This window comes from Moschus berezovskii, chromosome X (genome assembly GCF_049115385.1).
Source record: "Moschus berezovskii isolate FMDL1 chromosome X, NW_MosBer_1.0, whole genome shotgun sequence".
Classification (NCBI taxonomy): Eukaryota; Metazoa; Chordata; class Mammalia; order Artiodactyla; family Moschidae; genus Moschus; species Moschus berezovskii.
In genome coordinates, this window is record NC_142488.1 from 53,505,733 (window position 1) to 53,522,924 (window position 17,192).

Here is a 17,192-nt window from a genome sequence, read left to right on the forward strand (position 1 = left end):
TCTGCTTTTTAATATACTATCAAGGTTGGTCATAACTTTCCTTCCAAGGAGTAAGCGTCTTTTAATTTCATGGCTGCAATCAGCATCTGCAGTGATTTTGGAGCCCAAAAAAATAAAGTCTGACACTGTTTCCACTGTTTTTCCATCTATTTCCCATGAAGTGATGGGACCAGATGCCATGATCTTTGTTTTCTGAATGTTGAGCTTCAAGCCAACCTTTTCACTCTCCTCTTTCACTTTCATCAAGAGGTTTTTTAGTTCCTCTTCACTTACTGCCATAAGGGTAGTGTCATCTGCATATCTGAGGTTATTGATATTTCTCCCAGCAATCTTGATTCCAGCTTGTGCTTCTTCCAGCCCAGCGTTCCTCATGATCAGAAATACCTTCCCTCAAATATAAATTTGCTGCCTATATTTACAGTGCTGCTTCTTTTTAGTTCCCTTTTCTATATATCTGAGTCCTACTATTTTTTACGATCATTACATCTTCTCTCTTCTGTGAAACGATTTCTGACCAGTTTACTTCACTGTAACTTCCAAGTCCACAAGTTCCTTCAGCAACTTTATTTCCTCATTTGGCTCATAGACACTATCTGGTTTCTAACTTTGCAAACAATCAATTTCATATCACCACCCACATCAAGACCTTTCTGTAGAATAATACAGCTTTCCTGCTTCAGTACATCATCTGTTCTGAAATTTTCTACCATACATATATTTTCTTCCCACTTAGGAATCCTGTGTTACCTCCTTTATGTCTCTCTTCCACCACGTATTTCTCCTTTTGGTATTTTTTCATAAATATTCTTATATCTTCAAGCACAGCAGCATTTCTCTTCTGGCACTTCTCCATTGACCCTAAAAGACTCCCTCATTTTCTCTTGTCCAAATATGGGTCAAAATGGGTAAGACTGGAAGCTTACAACTTTTGCTACTTCAAGGAAACTGGAAGCAGCAAAGATCTTGTGGTCATGTTGGGCAGTTATTGGGAATTTTATAAAAGAGAGCAGAGGCTAGGTTAAAAAAAATATAGAAGTCACCTCAGGAGTTCCAGATAAAAGAAATGGATGAAGCAGTCTGAGGTGGAGGGAAAAACCAAGGCAGAAAGAAATTGGAAGAGCTACACAACTAGGGAGAAAACAGGCTGGATAGAAACTATGGACCAAGTGTTTAGGAGGTGAAAAGGTAACCAAGAATCTATGATACCTACTCCTAGGTAGCCAAGAATCTATGATAGCCTTAATGTTTTCTTCTTTGTTCCATTTCTGATTCAACCAAAGGCTATAATTATGGTTGATGAGTGTAAAAGCAGTACTGATGCAACCAAATTAATGAATTCAGAACCATGTGCTTTAAAGTGAAATTAAATATGGTAGGAAAATAACCTGTGCAAATCTTCTAAAGTCCTTAAAAGTGCCAAAAGTCCTATTCAGAAACTCTACTGAAGCCTTTATCTTATTTTATCCCATTCCTAATTAAACCAGTTTCTCTTCAAGTACCAGCACTAAAACATGTCTTAATAAACTTTATAATTTCATTTAATTATTAGTGAATTATTTCTCTTGCTTGACCACATCCAATATACCTTGATTCATGGACCTAGCACTCCAAGTTCCTATGAAATATTGTTCTTTACAGCATCAGACTTTATCTCACCACCAGACACATCCACAACTGAGTGTCACTTCTGCTTTGGCCCAGCCACTTCAGTCTTTCTGGAGCTATTAGTAATTGCCTTCTTCTCTACCCCAGGAGCATGTTGGACACCTTCTACCTGGTGGGCTCATAATACAGTGTCATATCTTTTTAAAGCCTTTTTGTACTGTTCATGTTGATGGAGTTCTCATGGCAAGAATACTGAAGTGGTTTGCCATTCCCTCCTCTGGTGGATCATGTTTTGTCCATGAATCAAGGTAAATTGGATGTGGTCAAGCAGGGGATGGCAAAAGTGAACATCAACATCTTAGGAGTCAGTGAACTAAAATGGATGGGAATTGGTAAATTTAATTCAGATGATCATTATATCTATTACTGTGGGCAAGAATCCCTTAGGAAAAATGGAATAAGTACTCCTCATAGACAACAAAAGATTCAGAAATGCAGTACTAGGGTACAATCTCAAAAACAACAGAATGACCTCGGTTCTTTTCCAAGGCAACCCATTCAACATCACAGTATTCCAAGTCTATGTCCCAATTACTGATGCCAAAGAAGCTGAAGTTGATCAGTTCTATGAAGACCTATAAGATCTTCTAGTGAGTGAAGTAGCTCAGTCGTGTCCGACTCTTCGCGACCCCATGGACTACAGCCTACCAGGCTCCTCTGTCCATGGGGTTTTCCAGGCAAGAGTACTGGAGTGGGTTGCCATTGCCTTCTAGAATTAACACCAAAAAAGATGTCCTTTTCATCTTAGGGGACTGGAATGCAAAAGTAGGAAGTCAAGAGATACCTGGAGTAACAGGCAAGTTTGGCCTTGGAGTACAAAATGAACCAGGTCAAAGGCTAATAGAGTTTTGTCAAGAGAACACACTGGTCACAGTAAACACCGTTTTCCAACAGTACAAGAGACAACTCTACACATGACCATCACCAAATTGTAATACCGAAATCAGATTGATTATATTCTTTGCAGCTGAAGATGAAGAAACCCTTTACAGTCAGCAAAAACAAGACCAGAAGTTGACTGGCTCAGATCATCAGCTCCTTATTGCAAAATTCAGACTTAAATTGAAAAAATCAGGGGAAATCGCTAAGCCATTTAGGTATGACCTAAATCAAATTCCTTATGATTATACAGTGGAGGTGACAAATAGGTTCAAGGGATTAGATTTGGCAAACAGAGTGCCTGAAGAACTATGGACAGAGGTTCATAAAATTGTACAGGAGGCAGTGACCAAAACCATCCCCCCCCAAAAAAAAGAAATGCAAGAAGGCAAAGTGGTTGCTGAGAAGGCTTTACAAATAGCTGAGGAAAGAAGAGAAGTCAAAAGCAAGGAAGAAAGGGAAAAATATACCCAAGTGAATGCAGGGTACCAGAGAATAACAAGGATAGATAAGAAGGCCTTCTTAAGTGAGCAATACAAAGAAGTAGAGGAAAACAAGAGAATGTGAAAGACTAGAGATCTCTTTAAGAAAATTGGAGATATCAAGGGAACTTTTCATTCAAGGATGGGCACGATAAAGGACAGAAATGTTAAGGACCTAATAGAGGCAGAGAGATTAAGAAGAGGTGGCAAGAATACACAGAAGAACTGTACCAAAAAATGTCTTAATGACTGGGATAACCACGATGGTATGGTTACTCACCTAGAGCCAGACATTCTGGAGTATGAAGTCAAATGGGCCTTATGAAGCATTACTACAAACAAAGCTAGTGGAGGTGATGGAATTCCAGCTGAGCTATTTCAAATCCTAAGAGATGATGCTGTTAAAGTCTTGCATTCAATATTTCAGCAAATTTGGAAAACTCAGCAGTGGCCACAGGACTGGAAAATGTCAGTTTTCATCTCAGTCTCAAAGAAGGGCAGTGCCAAAGAATGCTCAAACTATCAGACAATTGTGCTCATTTTGCATGACAGCAAGGTTATGCTCAAAATCTTTCAAGCTATGATTCAGCAGTACGTGAATTGAGAAATTCCAGAGGTACAAGCTGGATTTAGAAAAGGCAGAGGAACCAGAGAACAAATTGCCAACCTTTGTTGGATCATAGAGAAAGAAAGGAAATTCCAGAAAACATCTACTTCTGCTTCATAGACTAAGCCAAATCCTTTGACTGTGTGGATGACAACATGCTGTGGAAAACTCTTAAAGAGATAGGAATACCAGACCTGTTTTGTGAGAAATCTGTATGTGGGTCAAGAAACAACAGCTAGAACCTTACATTGAACAATGGAGTGGTTCAAAATTGGTAAAGGAGTACATCAAGGCTGTCACCCTGCTTATTTAACTTATACACAGAATACATCATAAGAAATGCCGGGCTGGATGCAACACAAGCTGGAATCAAGACTGCAGGGAGAACTATCAATAACCTGTGATATGCAGACGACACCACCCTTATCTCAGAAAGTGAAAAGGAACTAAAGAGCTTCTTGATGAAAGTGAAAGAGGAGAGTGAAAAATAATTCAACATTCAAAACACGAAGATCATGGCATCTGGTCCCATCACTTCATGGCAAACAGATGGGCAAATAATGGAAACAGTGACAGACTTTATTTTCTTGGGCTCCTAAATCACTGCAGATGGTGGCTGCAGCTTGCTCCTTGAAATGAAAGTTATGACCATCCTAGACAGCATATTATAAAGCAGACATTACTTTTCAGACAAACTTCTGTCAAGTTGAAGTTATGGTTTTTCCAGTAGTCATGTATGGATGTGAGAGTTGGACTGTAAAGAAAGCTGAGCACTGAAGAATTGATACTTTTGAACTGTGTTCTTGGAGAAGACTCTTGAGAGTCCCTTGGACTGCAAGGAGATCAAACTAGTCAATCCTAAAGTAAATCATCCTGAATATTCATTAGAATGACTGATGCTGAAGCTCCAATACTTTGGCCACCTGATGCGAAGAACTGACTCACTGGAAAAGACCCTGATGCTGGGAAAGGGGATGACAGAGGATGAGATGGTTGGATGGCATCACCAACTTGATGGACATGAGCTTGAGAAGGCTCTGGGAGTTGGTGATGGACAGGGAAGCCCAGCATGCTTCAGTCTAATGGGGTGGCAAAGAGTTGGACACGACTGAGTGACTGAACTGAACAGAGTACATCATGTAAAGCGCTGGGCTGGATGAATCACAGGCTGCAATCAAGATTACTGGGAGAAATATCAACAACCTCAGATATGCAGATGATACCACTCTAATGGCAGAAATGGAAGAGGAACTAAAGAGCCTCATGATGAGAGTGAAAAAGGAGAGTGAAAAAGTCTGCTTAAAACTAAGTCATGGCATCCGGCCCCATGACTTGATGGCAAATGGATGGGGTAGAAAATGGAATCAGTGACCCATTTTATTTTCTTGATCTCCAAAATCACTTCAGACGTTGACTGTGGCCATGAAATGAAAAGACGCTTGCTCCTTGGAAGGAAAACTATGACAAAGCTAGAGAGCATATTAAAAAGCAAAGATATCACTTTGCCAACAAAGGTCCGTATAGTCAAAGCTATAGTTTTTCCAGTAGTCATGTATGAATCTTCCCAACAAAGAGATTGAATCCAGGTCTCCCACATTGCTGGTGGATTCTTTAAGAAGAATCTTTAAAAACCTTCTTTAAAGAGAAGGTTAAGTGCCCAAGAAATGATGCTTTCAAATTGTGGTGTAGAGATGACTCTTGAGAGTCTCTTAGAGATTCTCAAAGAGATCAAACCAGTCAATCCTAAAGGAACTCAACCCTGAACAGTCACTGAAAGGACTGATGCTGAAGCTGAAGCTCCAATACTTTGGCAACCTGATACGAAGAGCCCATTGATTGGGAAAAGCTCTAATTCTGGGAATGACTGAAAGCAAAGGAGAAGAGGGTGACAGAGGATGAGATGGTTGGATAGCATCACTGACTCAGTGGACATGAATGTGAGCAAACTCTGGGAGTGAAGGACAGGGAATACTAGTTTGCTGCTGTCCATGAGGTTGCAAAGATTTGGACATGACCTAACAACTGAACAACAACAACAACAAAAACACATTACTTTTCATACTAATTTTTATAACAAATATACAGCATTTCAGCTATGCCATGGGACAAATTGTGTTTGTGGATGCACCTGTTATACTACCCATCTTTAGCAAGTTCCTGATATGAAGTGCACTCTAAGTTCCAGCAACTGCCTTACAACCAAACTTTAAGAAGCACCACTTAGTTTTCACTTTTCTATATGTCTGTTTCTTGCCTCATCAAATACTCCATTTGCACCACAAAGTCAGGAACTCTGCCATTTTCATCTCTTATCCGTCCCCAGTATTCCCTTGACACTGGGCTAGGCACACAATCTACATATTCTTCGAAGAGGATAGAGTTCAAATAAGAATTCAGTTAAATGGCAAAATACACCTGTATTCTCCAAAACTGTTCTTTCCACTTTCTCTCTTCCTTTACCACCACACTTCTTAAAAAGTAGTCTGTCAGGACAAGTCACTTGACCTCTCTGACTTTGTTTCCACATCTGTATCCTGGGAACACAGTAATTTACTTAATTGATGTAAAATGTCAAGGACAATGTCTGGCTATTTAATAAAAGCGGTCCATCATTATTATCTCTCTTCTTGGCTATCACTGAATTATTGTTTCTGATACTACAAGTCAGACAACCCCCTCCTGGTGTGATAGAGTGAGAAAAGGATTAAGCACCAGTGTCTGAGATGGTTCCTCCATGGATTTCAGAGTTTAGTCTTCATAACTGCCTTGAGGATCCTTGATGGACTCAGAAGTGCTCCTCAGTCTTGATTTGCAGAGAAGTCTTTATGCCTATAAAAGGCACACAGAAAGAGCAATATTCCCAGCATGTATTAATTCAGATGATTCCAGGAAGGATTCATACCTTACAGAATAACATTCCCTCTAGGTTAGGGAGCTTTTTAGGTAGGTAGAAGCTTTTCTTAAACCAAGGGAGTCAGTAGGTCTATGGACCTTACTCTCCAGATGGGAGTTCCTACACTGTAATTGTGCTTACCTTATCAGAAACCAAAGGCACCCTCATATATGTATCTTTACTTATGTGTATATTATGTAAACCACAGTACAATATACAAAAAGAAATGCTAAATATGAGATTCAGATAAAAAGCATGTGCTGCTAATCATTGCATCTCAGTGTACAACAGACTCTCAGGGCAAGTTTTGTTATTATTGGAATGTTTATAAATCCATAATGCAAAGTAAACACAAAAGGGTAATCTCTCAGTCTCCCACTTCCTTTCCTCCCATTTGTGTCTCAAACCCCTTGGCCCAGGTTGCTTCTGGTGCAATTCTACTGAATATGCTCTCTAGTACTGAATCATGTGGGCCCTTCTCCTATCATCATCTTTCTTGACCTCTATATAGTAGTTGATACTGGGGACCAGGCCTTTCATGTCTCCAGGCTTTCCTTCTATCTCTCTCATTATTCATTCTCCTCCTTCAACAACTTGTCTTCCTGTGCCTATCCCTTAAAGATTGCTGTTTCTAGAGGTCCTATTCACAATGCCCGTTTTATATGTCTGCAAACTTTCCCGGGGAAATCTTCTCTACTCTCATGGCCACAGCTACTACATTGATGATACATACATTTTTACCTCCAACCTACACATCTCTCCTCTACTCTAGACCCATGTGTTCAACTATCTACTGGATCTCTTCAACCAATTTATGGCCCTGTCAGCTATCAAGTCACCTAAACTGGAAATCTGGGAACCACACAAAACTTTTTCTTCTCCCCAGTAACCACATTCACTTAGCCACAAAATGCTGTTATAATCTTCTTTAGAATTGCCTCTGAATCATATTCCCTCCTCATTACTTCCACTGTCACTGCCTTTGTTTTGACCCTTATCACCTCTCACTTGGATTTTTCTGACAGCCCTGCATTCATTGCTCTCCCTGCATTCATTCTTGCCTCTTTCCAAACTGTCCTCCATGTAGTTGTTGGAGTGAACTTTGTCAGTTGTCAATAATGTTATCTGATGCTTCTGCCTGTGAACATTCAATGCTGTCCAAGTTCTTTAAGGAGGTCCTTCATAATCACCCTAATTTTCCCTTCTAGCAAGATCATTTGACATTGCTTCAGTCAAACTGAACTTGTTACAGATCCTTGAACATTCTGCTGCTACTGCTGCTAAGTTGCTTCAGTCGTGTCCGACTCTGTGCGACCCCATAGACGGCAGCCCACCAGGCTCCACTGTCCTCGGGATTCTTCAGGCAAGAACACTGGAGTGGGTTGTCATTTCCTTCTCCAGTGCATGAAAGTGAAAAGTGAAGGTGAAGTTGTTCAGTCATGTCCGACTCTTAGCGACCCCATGGTGTTCAACCTACTAGGCTCCTCCATCCATGGAATTTTCCAGACAAGAGTACTGGAGTAGGTTGCCATTGCCTTCTCCTTTGAACATTCTAAACCCCTTTAGATTTGGTTTCTTCACAAATACCTTTTCTTATGCCTGGAATGACTTTTCCCTTTTTCTCCTTCTTTGAAACATATCTCAAATGTCACCTCCTTTATGAACACTTCTCTGGTTCCCCTGGAGCAAAGATAGATTATTCCTCTTCTGATTTAGCATTTCATCTAGGCATCTAATCCTATTATTCTGTATTTCAGTGATTTGTGCATGCTTTTGTCTTAAAGAGAGATCTGTCTATGGAGCTGTAGTAGCATGGAAGGCAGTAAATTGTAGGTGGCACAGTGGTAAAGAATCCCCCCACCAATGCAGGAGACTCACGAGATGAAGGTTTGGTCCCTGGGTTGGGAAGATCCCCTAAAGAAGGAAATGGCAACAAATCCAGTATTCTTGCCTGGGAAATCCCATAGACAGAGGAGCTTGGTTGGCTATGGTGGGGGTGGGGGGTCCCTCTCATAGGATCACAAAGACTGGACACAACTGAGTGACTGAGGACAACACAGCACATGTGTCTTTACACCTTTAATACTTATTACAGTAACTGGCATAAAGTAGATGCTCAATAGATGTGTGGTGAAAGGGTGAATATGGTTGACTGCCTAAACAGGCACTAAACCAAAAAAAAAAAAAATTAATAGAAACTACTCCCTATCCAGAGTTGCATGCATGCATTGAGACTCATTTATTAGTTGAAACTCAAACGTCTGGGTTCACAGTCAATGGCTATATGAACTCTATTCTAAAGGTGCCTAGGGCAATAATGGAAGATTCTATAGCAGCAACCTAAACTATAATAACCCAGAAACTAAGTTACTTAGTTACTTATGGCACTGTGATTTTTTTTTTTCATTCTTTAGTACATTCATTCTCAGTGCAGAAGAAAAACATTCACCCTTAAGGCGAGTGGAGAGGGGGAGTCAGGATTAGCTGACTTCTTGAGTCTCATTCACACGTTTCAGTTTCCATGGAGGAAAGAGAGAGAGCACATGTGTGATGTCGTCAAGATTACAAAATCTTCCCTCATCAGTCTTGTCTCCAAAGAAGTCAAATCTCTTTTAAAAACTCTATCCTCTGACTTCCACTCATCCACCTTCACTAGTCAAATAAAAAAAGACCTTTATCAAGGGAGGAAAATCTATGATATTTCAGTATGTAGTCAATCAATCTAGTCATCTCTTTTATCATCACACCAGAAGTATGTCTTGATGAAGCTTAATATAGCACAGAAGAAAGAGATTTACAGAGAAAGACTAAAAATCTAGCCAGAACTCAGCAGAAACAAAATGGTTAAAGGCAAATAGTGAGTCATCTCTACAAGCACTGCCATAGCTAGCGGTACCTAGGAAAACATGGACATGCATGCAAACCTCACCTGTGTTTGAGACAACAACCTGACTTTGTTTTCAGTGCCTTATGTTCTCACTCTACTGATTAACACTGTGGGGAGGGGGAGGTTCAATGAGGACCCCACAAAACAGAGCTTGATCTTCCGCCATGTACTGAATTGTGTCTCATGAAAATTCATAATGCTGAAGCCTTAACCCTTAATGTGATGGTATTTGGAGGTGGGGCCTCTGGGAGGTAATTAGGCTTAAATGAGGTCTTGAGAGTTTGTTTGGAGAGGTTTGACAGAAAACAGCAAAATTCTGTAAAGCAATTATCCTTCAATAAAAAATAAATTAATTTTTTAAAAAATGAGGTCTTGAGGGTGGAGGAATTAATGCCCTTCAAAGAAGAGACAACAGAAAGCTTGCTCTCTCTTCACTGTATGAGGACACAGTGAGGAGGCAGCCATTTGCAAGCCAGGAAGCAAGCTCTCACCAGAACCCAGCCATCTTGATCTCAGACTCCCAGCCTACAGTATTGTGAAAAATAAATTCCTATTGTTTAATAATGTCAACCAGTTTATCGCATTTTGTTATGGCAACCCAAGCTGACTAAGACATCCTCCTAGGTTTTCCCAAGGGTCAAAACCCCAAGTAATTAGTGGTGAATTAATTTAGTGTATACTGTTTAGTCCCAGTTCTCCCAACTATTCCATTTCTCAAAAAGCTCAGGAAAAGTTCCAAATTGCATTAAAATCACTTCTCCCAGATCCCCTTGTTTGTCTTCCTGCAAGCTATGTTCATGTGAACAATTTAAGACATTTCCATTCTTAAGTGTTTTATTCCCCAAATTGTATATTAGCTTGCAAAGTCCTCTTCATCTCCATTCTAAGTCTCTATTTCTCCTATGAAGAAGTTGTGGTGTAGTATAAGGCTGCAGTTCTGTGCTGCAGATGGAATAAAGCATAAGAAAGGATTTTAAAAGGGAAGAACGGCAAGGCAAGAATGGGAGGAAGTGGGTTATGGGCAGGGGAGGGAGTATTGATAAAGAGCAGATGTCTCTTACCACAGGTTTGGAGTGTACAGCAAATGATTAGTAATGACGATGGCTAATGTAATGCCCTTTTATCACTTCTAGAGACCTGACACAATTTGTAGGGAAAACTATTCTCCCCAGACCTTGATTGATTTAGAGTATCCACTTGAAGGATCCAACAGTAATAAACCATAGCTGGCATTTACCTCCCAGGGCTGTTGGGGAAATTAAATGAAATAATATCTAGAAAGGGCTTAACAAGGCTTATAGTAATTACGCCATAAATGGGAGCCATTATTGTAGCTGTTGTTGCTGGTGGTGCTGTTTAAATTAAGATAACTTAATTTAACATGGTTACTGTGTTCCTGGCAATGTTAGGTTTCTCTGAGTCAGTTTTGTGGTGACATCAATTGTGGTAGTGAGGGGAGACAAGTGAGTTAATAGCAGTCCTGGAAAACAACCTGACAGTAAATCAAGAAATAGATGAAATGTACCATCCATCCTGCTACACGAGCTTGAGAGTCATCATTGACATCTCTCTCTCCCCACCCCATCTCTCTCATACACGCACCACACACACACACACATACACTCCATCTACCATCAAGCTCTATTTCTCCTCTTAAATAGCTCTTGACTGGCTATCTAATTGCTCTCCCACTTTCTCTTATTCCTCCCTCATAGTCTATTCTTCACAAAAAGGTCAGTGTAATCTTCTTAGCATGTGAATCGTAATATCCCACTGACCATAAAAATTTGAACATACACATTTACCTACACTCCTTAGGCAAACTCAATAACAGTAATTAAGGAAGAGATGATGATAACAATATTTTTTTTGAGCTAGAAAATAGAAATACAAGAAAAACTTCCTTTGCATATCAGAGGAAATTGAATCCAAAACTGGCAGTGGGGGAAGTTGATAAGCTACACAACTCGAAACAAAGAACCTCCAAAGGCTTAGCAATCAGTGGTATCAGTATTTCTATAAGTGAAGGTGAATGGGAGGCTTTAAAGAAGAATATTACTTGAAATTTTTATTAAGCAGGTAGATCCCAAGATCCCCTATAAAACTTCACACAGTTGGTGATTGTCTCTGCCCTCCTCCCTACCAGAAGATGTGAGGTTTATTCTCTAGAGAGAGTAAAACAGAAGTTCTCTGGACTGGGGAAACATTGAGCATAGCTGAGGCAGAGGTATTATATGGAAAACTTAAAAATTTCATATTTTGATGGTTGAGACCCCTAGTTCCTTATCTCACTTGGTTCTCAGAATGCTGGCAGTCAGCCGTCAGGCAGAGTATTGGAATATTCTCCTTTAAGAATATGAGAAACCTAAGAAAAGACTTAAAGACGCTGGTGTGTGTGGTTGTCCAATGAAATGACTCAACCAGATTATCTTGCAGTGAAGCTTCTCGTGGTAGATAGACCCTAAGGTGATCGTCAATGAATCCCACTTCCTGATATTCATGCCTTTGTATAATTTTCTTAAATGCTGTTGAACCTGTGACTTGCTTCTAACCAATGGAATATGGCAAAGGTAGTTCATTCCCATCTTTAAGTTATGATATATAAGGTTTTGCTTAGCAGATTGGAGCCAGAGTCTCTTCTTCTGAACTAGATGAAATAAGAAGTCATGCTGGGTAATTCCACATGGCAAAGAACTGCCAGCAGCCTTAAGGAACCATGGGTGGCTTCCAGGACCTAAGGGTGACCTTCAGCCAATAGCTAGCAATAAGCCAGGGTCCTCAAGTATATGGTCACAAGGAAATAAATTCTGCCAAAATACTGAATGAGTCTGAAAGCAAATTCTTCCCCAAATTTTTAGATGAGAATGCATTTTGACCCACACCTTGATTCACCCTGTGAGACCTTGAACAAAAGACCCAGCTATGCTCCACCCCCCTGGATGCATAGAAACTGTGAGATAATCAATGTGTCATTTTAAGCCACAAAGTTTGTGGTAATTTGTTACATAGCAATAGAAAATTAGTGTACTGAGATAGTCTACAAGTCTCAACTAAGCACCCTGCTCTTCTAATCACAATTTTTAGGAACTTATTCATAAATATGAGCAGAAAGCTAAGGATGATGAGGTATCTGAGGAAAGTCTCTGATATCAAGGTAGATATCTAAACCAACAAATAAATCAAAAACTTAAAAGAAATAGGGAGAGAAAAAAAAAATATTATCTTCAAAGAGATTCCAGAAGCGGATGCCTCCACCAACCAAGAACAAGATGATACATAAGGGTGGGGGAAGAGAACACTCAGAAAACAAAAAATTACTCTTAAAAATTCCTGCTTTTGAATTTCTTATTAGAAAGTGTCATAAAATAAGGAATTTGCCTGGTCTCTATCCCAGGATCCTGGGATGGCGCTTCTAAACTCTTGGAATTTCTTGAGTGATAGGATTGTCTTTGTTATTCATGGTAGGCCTCTGGGACTGTGCCTAAATTTATGCTAATTAGGTAACTGATGGTATGACACTAGATAGTTTCAGGATGGGAGCTGGCTGTGCTGGAATGACCACCCATGTGACTAGAGAGGCAGAGCTTTGAGCCAGATTATATAAATTCAACTTGATATCTGGGGAGGGAATGGAGGGCTGGAGATTGAGTTCAATAATTCAACCAAACATATCTACATAATGAAACCACAATAAAAACTCTGGACAGGAAAGTTCAGGTGAGCTTCCTGATTGGTGAATACATCAATATGCCAGGAAAGCAATGCATCCTGATCCCATGGAATCATGGGAAGGAGGGTATGGAAGCTTCATTTTGGAGACTCCACTCCCCCCGCCCCCACCCAGACCTCATCCTATGAAATCTCTTCATTTGATTAGTCCTGACTTGCATCCTTTATAATAAAAATGTAACTGCAAGCATAGCACTTTCCTGAGTTATGTGAGTAGTTCTAGGGAATTACCGAGTCTGAGGGGATACAGGGAACCCCTAAGTTTGTAATCAGTTGGTCAGAAATGTGAGTCACTTGGAGACCCCTGAATTTTGGCTGGTGTATCAAAGGAGGGTGATCTTATTGGGAACTGTGCACCTAACCAGTGAAGTCTGTGCTAACTCTGGGTAGCTAGTGTCAGTATTGCAGAAGGTTTGGAAGATAAAACTGAGAAAATCTTTCAGAAGTAAAACAGACAAAGAGACAAAGAGAGATAGAAAATAAAATATAAGCAAATTACAAGATCAGAGAAGGAAGCCCAATATAAGAATAACATGACTTCCAAAAAATAAGTCAGAAAAATTGGAGAGAAAAAAAATGAAATAAATAATTAAAGAAAATTTATCATAATTTAAAGGACAGTTTTAAAATTTAAAGGGCCCACAAAATGCCCACCACAATGGAAGAAAATAGATAAGCACTAGGGTCTTTCAGTGTGATATTGCATATTAAAGGCAAAACAAAAAACCTAACAACTTCCAGAGAAGAGAAAAATTAAGGGTCACTTGTAAGATATCCCAGGTAGCTCAGTGATAAAGAATCTGTCTGCCAATGCAGGAGCTGCAGGATCCATGGGTTCAATCCCTTGGTCGGGAAGATCCCGTGGAGTAGGAAATGGCAACCCACTCCAGTATTCTTGACTGGAGAATCCCATGGACAGGGAGCCTGGCAGGCTACAGTCCATGGATTTGCAAAGAGTTAGACACGACTGAGCACGGATGCACATTGCAAGATATCAGATATAAGAATGGCTTTAGATTTCTTAAAAGTTAAGAGCTAGAACACCATGAAGCAATGTCTTCAAAATTATTTAGGGATATGATGGGATGAGAGCAGTGCCACAAATCTACAGGGCAAACAGGCCATACTGGAGAATTCAAAAGAATGTCTCCAGAAGTTGAGAGTTAATGTTCTCAGTGCTTTCAATCTTCACATATTTGGAGAAGATTTAGTTAACTGGGGAACAGGTTACAGATGAAGTAATGTTGAGTATATAGAAAATTAAGAAATTGAATAAACAAGACAATTATCAGCTCCATTAAAAACAAACAGATGTGCAAGAAAGCAAAGGTAATCACAGCATGCTACATAACTTTACTGTGAATGGAATTTCCCTAGTAATAATAATGTAAACACTGAATATGGATGTAATTAAATTATGACATAGTTATACCAGGAAATTGGTGAAATGGGAAGTTTGTGTTTGTGTGTGCATGATGGCTGATGGTGATGATGAGCTAACCTCCCCTTTTCCATAGAATGCTTTAATCTGAAAATTATAAGTATGCTATTCGACTAAAGGGGTTGAAACTAGTGGCCTTTGGGAGGTATATAATAGGAGTGGGCTTCTCTGATCGCTCAGACAGTAAAAATCTGCCTTCAATGCGGGAGACCTGGGTTGGAAAGATCTTCTGGAGGAGGGCATGGCAACCCACTCCAGTATTCTTGCCTGGAGAATCCCCATGGACAGAGGAGCCTGGCGGTCTGCAGTCCACGAAGTTGCAAAGAGTAAGCACAGCACAGCACATAATAGGGGCAGGGGATACTGACAGCTGTGGCAAAAAATTCTCTCTCTTTAAACTGCATATAAACACTTTAGAAAATAAAAACTACTTTTAAAAGAAAATTCAAATCAGATAATGTCACCAAATTGTTTAAAACTCCTAGTAGTTTACTATTGCAATTAGAATAAAATTGTAACCCATGATGTATAGGGCTCTGAATCATGTCTAACTATCTTACTTTATCTCAGTACCACTCCCCACAGCACCAATATCTACGCTGAAGCCCCTCTGGTCTACTATCTCTTCCTCAAACACAACAAGCTTGTTTCCAACTCAGCACTTTTGTGGTTCCTATTCCCTCTGCCAGAAATCACTCTCCCCAGATCTTTGCATGGCTGAATCCTTCTTTTCATTCAGGATTCAGCTGAAAGTTGCCCCTTTAGAGATGCCTTCCACAATCAGACAAACTCCAATTGAGGGACAGTCTGAAAGTCAGCTGACCTGGGCTCTTCAAAAATGTCAGTGTCAGAAGAGAAAAATTAAAGCTTGGACTAGTCTACATTAAAGGAGACTAAAGAGACAAGAACAGTTACATGCAATTTGTGATTTGACTCTTTATTTCTCTTTTTATAAAGCTATACTGAGCGTTATTGGGACAATTGGAAAATTTTAATATATATTGTTTAAATAATAGATAATAGTGTTATTGTTAGAATTCCTAAATATGGTAATTATATATTACCATGAGAATGAGATGGCTGGATGGCATCACCGACTCAATGGACATGAGTTTGAGTGAACTCCGGGAGTTGGTGATGGACAGGGAGGCCTGGCGTGCTGTGATTCATGGGGTTGCAAAGAGTCGGACACGACTGAGCGACTGAACTGAACTGATATATTAAATATGGTAAGTACATATATAAATTAATACGGTATATATTAAATATATATTATATATAACATATATATATTAAATATGGTAAGTATATATGCAAGAACGCTTTTGTTCTTATGAGATATATGCTAAAATGCTTATGGATAGAGTTCATGATGCCTGCAATTAATTTCCAAATAATTTAAAGCAGAGAGAGAGAGAAAAGGTTGATAGTTTATAGATATCAAGTAATTGTGGCAAAATGCTAACAACTGGTGAATATTAATGAAGAATACATGCGTTCACTATTTTATTCATGCAACTTTTCTGTAGAATTGAAAACTTGCCAAATCAAAAGTTGGCAGAAAAAAATCTTGAACTTTATTTAGTAGGTTTGTTGATAGTGTATTTGTGAAGTGATTCCAAACTATCTTGCATATGTAATAGGATTAGGCAAATGAGTAAAAATATTGACCAAAGGAGCCCTCTAGTCACTTTCTATCACATTATCTTGTTTTGTTTTCCTCATGACATTTATCATCTCTAAAGCATTCATTTTATTTATGCATTTGCTTAATGCATAAAGCCCCTACCCAATAAATGTTATTTAAGCAGGGATAGTGTCTGTCTAATTTACTTTTGAATTCTCAGCATTCAAACAAGTACCTACCTAGCACATAATAGATGTTCAATAATTACTTATAGAACGAATGAATGAAGCAGCCCCCAAAACCCTTGGGTAGAAACAATGGAAAAGGAGAACTGCAATTTTGCCCCTAAGGCCAAGTTAAGGCTCTAAGGCACAGTTGCGAAAGGGTCTTGTTATTTCAGAGACCTGTGAAGTTGAGAGAGGAAAAAGAGAGGAACTCAGCCTCATTCTGGCATGTGGACTGTGATTAAAGGGAATAACCACTACCTGAAATGGCAGTGACCCCAAAGGTTACAACTACAGGATAGGGACTTAAAACTAAAATGTGAATGATGATGGGGAGGTCTTGGAAATGACTTTTTAATGCTTTAATCTCCATCTAAGACAACTGAGTTATGTGACACCTTGTCCTTGCAAGTCACTTCAATTGTGTAAAGACTTCCTGAAATTCCCTCTTCCCACAGAGCTGATGAATTGTGCATTTCGAGCTAACTCTCAGTAATGGAAGAGAACTACAGGGAAGAGAAAAGGAAGCCCCTAAGAACACAGTTGGTAATTCTTTGGAGAAAAGGAAATCTCCCTTACTCCTCAACTCTTTTCATCATGGCAGTTTTGCCTATCAATGTCTTTTTGTTTGTTTGTGAGATCTTAGTTCCTTGCCGGAGAATTCCATGGACTGAGAAGCCTGGTGGGCTACAATCCATGGGGTCGTGAAGAGTCGCACACGACTGAACAACTAACATGTTTTTTAGTTTCGTGAACAA